The sequence below is a fragment of the Schistocerca americana genome, unplaced genomic scaffold, assembly GCF_021461395.2.
Source record: "Schistocerca americana isolate TAMUIC-IGC-003095 unplaced genomic scaffold, iqSchAmer2.1 HiC_scaffold_1673, whole genome shotgun sequence".
Classification (NCBI taxonomy): Eukaryota; Metazoa; Arthropoda; class Insecta; order Orthoptera; family Acrididae; genus Schistocerca; species Schistocerca americana.
In genome coordinates, this window is record NW_025725761.1 from 458 (window position 1) to 5000 (window position 4543).

The window sequence follows — 4543 nt, forward strand, 5'->3', positions numbered from 1 at the left end:
CGGCCCCCCCCCCCCCCCCCAAAACACCTTTCCTTACAACAATGTGTACCTTAACCTAACCCGTATTGTACCTTAACCTAACCCGTATTGTACCTTAACCTAACCCGTATTGTACCTTAACCTAACCCGTATTGTACCTTAACCTAACCCGTATTGTACCTTAACCTAACCCGTATTGTACCTTAACCTAACCCGTATTGTACCTTAACCTAACCCGTATTGTACCTTAACCTAACCCGTATTGTACCTTAACCTAACCCGTATTGTACCTTAACCTAACCCGTATTGTGCCTTAACCTAACCCGTATTGTGCCTTAACCTAACCCGTATTGTGCCTTAACCTAACCCGTATTGTGCCTTAACCTAACCCGTATTGTGCCTTAACCTAACCCGTATTGTGCCTTAACCTAACCCGTATTGTGCCTTAACCTAACCCGTATTGTGCCTTAACCTAACCCGTATTGTGCCTTAACCTAACCCGTATTGTGCCTTAACCTAACCCGTATTGTGCCTTAACCTAACCCGTATTGCGCCTTAACCTAACCCGTATTGCGCCTTAACCTAACCCGTATTGCGCCTTAACCTAACCCGTATTGCGCCTTAACCTAACCCGTATTGCGCCTTAACCTAACCTATATTGCGCCTTAACCTAACCTATATTGCGCCTTAACCTAACCTATATTGCGCCTTAACGTAACCCGCGTTGCGCCTTAACGTAACCCGCGTTGCGCCTTAACGTAACCCGCGTTGCGCCTTAACGTAACCCGCGTTGCGCCTTAACCTAACCCGCGTTGCGCCTTAACCTAACCCGCGTTGCGCCTTAACCTAACCCGCGTTGCGCCTTAACCTAACCCGCGTTGCGCCTTAACCTAACCCGCGTTGCGCCTTAACCTAACCCGCGTTGCGCCTTAACCCAACCCGCGTTGGGCCTTAACCCAACACACGTTGGGCCTTAACCCAACACACGTTGGGCCTTAACCCAACACACGTTGGGCCTTAACCCAACACACGTTGGGCCTTAACCCAACACACGTTGGGCCTTAACCCAACACACGTTGGGCCTTAACCCAACACACGTTGGGCCTTAACCCAACACACGTTGGGCCTTAACCCAACACACGTTGGGCCTTAACCCAACACACGTTGGGCCTTAACCCAACACACGTTGGGCCTTAACCCAACACACGTTGGGCCTTAACCCAACACACGTTGGGCCTTAACCCAACACACGTTGGGCCTTAACCCAACACACGTTGGGCCTTAACCCAACACACGTTGGGCCTTAACCCAACACACGTTGGGCCTTAACCCAACACACGTTGGGCCTTAACCCAACACACGTTGGGCCTTAACCCAACACACGTTGGGCCTTAACCCAACACACGTTGGGCCTTAACCCAACACACGTTGGGCCTTAACCCAACACACGTTGGGCCTTAACCCAACACACGTTGGGCCTTAACCTGCTCTGTAATTGTCATACGACGCGTTAAATTAGTGTAGTGTTGCCTAACTGCAACCCCCGCAATATAGTTTGCTACCCGCACTGCCCGGTCCCCAGAGTATCGCTTCATGTTAAACACCTTGCAGCTATACACTGTAATGCGGATGGCAGCAGGACGTACATGCTCAATGCCCTTCGCAGTTGTTCATTGGCATTCGCATGGCGAAGCACAGCCTACGTTGTGGTACGGCTTGTGTCAACTGTCCGCTGATGTTGTACGTCCAAATCACACACTGTACTGCACATTGGTCCTCATGTACTGAATGATACATCGTGGTACATGTGTGACCGTACCACGACTGCGCCAACAACGGCGAACCATACGGTCCAAATATTGTGCACTCAGCTACGTGTCGTCTCCCTATAAGAGCTGGATTGCAGTATGGTATGCCGTGGATGGCGATCAGCATGAGCCGTCTGTTGATGTAGTGGCGCGTGTTGTCAGACGTAGTCGTCTCTTCTCACTCACCGTGATAGCATGGTGCACTGCGTTCCACATCTGCGACATGCGACAGAGGCCGGTTGACAGTCGTTCGCGCAATGGACATCGCATACGTACGGGGGCCACCTTCCACGTGTTCGCGAAGCGTGCACATGTTGTTGCGTGTATGTGGGCAGACATAGTGTGTCGTGACACCTGACACAGGCATGCAACAATCGTTGAATTTGCAAATGGCGATGGACGTCTACGTTTGCTGGTGACGTTACGCAAATGAACAACTGGTAAACCGTTGTGGTGCGGTTGTTCTCGCTAGAGGTGAATCAGTGATGGCGACGATCGGTTGAGCTACCAACCGGTTGTTTCAGCGATACCCACCATGCCCACGAACGTGAATGGCATGTGGGTGTGAAGCGATACGCGGCGGTGGCTGGGTGGGACCGTCCCCGGCCGGTGAGGGGGGGCCTCCCGGCGTGCTGGCCGCGCGGTGCGTGGGCGCACGCGCTACAGCCGGCTGGTGGGGGCGGCCAGTGGCAGGCGCGCCGGCCGACGGAGGCGGCAGGCGGCGCAGCTGCGCGCCGGCGCACCCTGCACGCGGCGCCGTGCGGCCAAAGTAGGTCCTCGCGGGCCCGGTGCGAAGCGCGGTGGACATCTGCAGTGTGCTGGTCCGATTGAGGACTGTGTGCGCTGAGGATGCGCCGCCGCCCGGCGCTCGGCGCCGCGACGCCGTCTGCTGCTCGGTCGCCTCTGCGGTTCTCGCAGGTGGTTTGTATCGCAGCTGTGCGGACGTGTTGGCGCGTTCGCTTCGGCACCCAAGTGGGGCTTTTGTCCTTCTGTGGCGCTGGCGTTGGAGCTGCCGGCCACCGTAGGTGGCGCGTGTTGTCTCCCGCCGGCAATGCCACGACAGCACGCTCCCGGGCCTCTGTCGGCAGCGGCAAGCTCAGTTGGGAGCACGGGTGGTCGCACCTAAAGCGTCTACTCGCCAAACTCCGGGCGATTGCGCCTCTCTCGAACCCGACCAAGTACTTAGGACGGCGCTGCGCGCCGCCGGGACCTGAGAGGGTTTCGAGGTGTATTGTGCAGGGGAGCTCAGCCTCCTCCTGTTTGCAGAATAATTGAGCGGACGCTTGCGTGTTCGCGCGGGCCCCCGGGACACACTCCCGGGCGGCCGGCTGCTCAGCTCTAGTTGACGCAGCTCCCTGGTTGATCCTGCCAGTAGTCATATGCTTGTCTCAAAGATTAAGCCATGCATGTCTCAGTACAAGCCGCATTAAGGTGAAACCGCGAATGGCTCATTAAATCAGTTATGGTTCCTTAGATCGTACCCACGTTACTTGGATAACTGTGGTAATTCTAGAGCTAATACATGCAAACAGAGTCCCGACCAGAGATGGAAGGGACGCTTTTATTAGATCAAAACCAATCGGTCGGCTCGTCCGGTCCGTTTGCCTTGGTGACTCTGAATAACTTTGGGCTGATCGCACGGTCCTCGTACCGGCGACGCATCTTTCAAATGTCTGCCTTATCAACTGTCGATGGTAGGTTCTGCGCCTACCATGGTTGTAACGGGTAACGGGGAATCAGGGTTCGATTCCGGAGAGGGAGCCTGAGAAACGGCTACCACATCCAAGGAAGGCAGCAGGCGCGCAAATTACCCACTCCCGGCACGGGGAGGTAGTGACGAAAAATAACGATACGGGACTCATCCGAGGCCCCGTAATCGGAATGAGTACACTTTAAATCCTTTAACGAGTATCTATTGGAGGGCAAGTCTGGTGCCAGCAGCCGCGGTAATTCCAGCTCCAATAGCGTATATTAAAGTTGTTGCGGTTAAAAAGCTCGTAGTTGGATTTGTGTCCCACGCTGTTGGTTCACCGCCCGTCGGTGTTTAACTGGCATGTATCGTGGGACGTCCTGCCGGTGGGGCGAGCTGAAGGCGTGCGACGCGCCTCGTGCGTGCTCGTGCGTCCCGAGGCGGACCCCGTTGCAATCCTACCAGGGTGCTCTTGAGTGAGTGTCTCGGTGGGCCGGCACGTTTACTTTGAACAAATTAGAGTGCTTAAAGCAGGCAAGCCCGCCTGAATACTGTGTGCATGGAATAATGGAATAGGACCTCGGTTCTATTTTGTTGGTTTTCGGAACCCGAGGTAATGATTAATAGGGACAGGCGGGGGCATTCGTATTGCGACGTTAGAGGTGAAATTCTTGGATCGTCGCAAGACGAACAGAAGCGAAAGCATTTGCCAAGTATGTTTTCATTAATCAAGAACGAAAGTTAGAGGTTCGAAGGCGATCAGATACCGCCCTAGTTCTAACCATAAACGATGCCAGCCAGCGATCCGCCGCAGTTCCTCCGATGACTCGGCGGGCAGCCTCCGGGAAACCAAAGCTTTTGGGTTCCGGGGGAAGTATGGTTGCAAAGCTGAAACTTAAAGGAATTGACGGAAGGGCACCACCAGGAGTGGAGCCTGCGGCTTAATTTGACTCAACACGGGAAACCTCACCAGGCCCGGACACCGGAAGGATTGACAGATTGATAGCTCTTTCTTGATTCGGTGGGTGGTGGTGCATGGCCGTTCTTAGTTGGTGGAGCGATTTGT

General features: G+C 54.7%; 1 non-coding gene across 1 annotated transcript in view; it reads left to right on the forward strand.

Annotated features, from left to right (window-relative positions):
* Window positions 1-3139: 3139 nt before the first annotated feature.
* Window positions 3140-4543, forward strand: part of LOC124571317 — a 1910-nt gene continuing 506 nt past the window's right edge. Inside the window, exon 1 of the ribosomal RNA XR_006971790.1 lies at window positions 3140-4543. This exon is cut by the window's right edge and continues 506 nt beyond it. This is a non-coding gene — a ribosomal RNA (small subunit ribosomal RNA).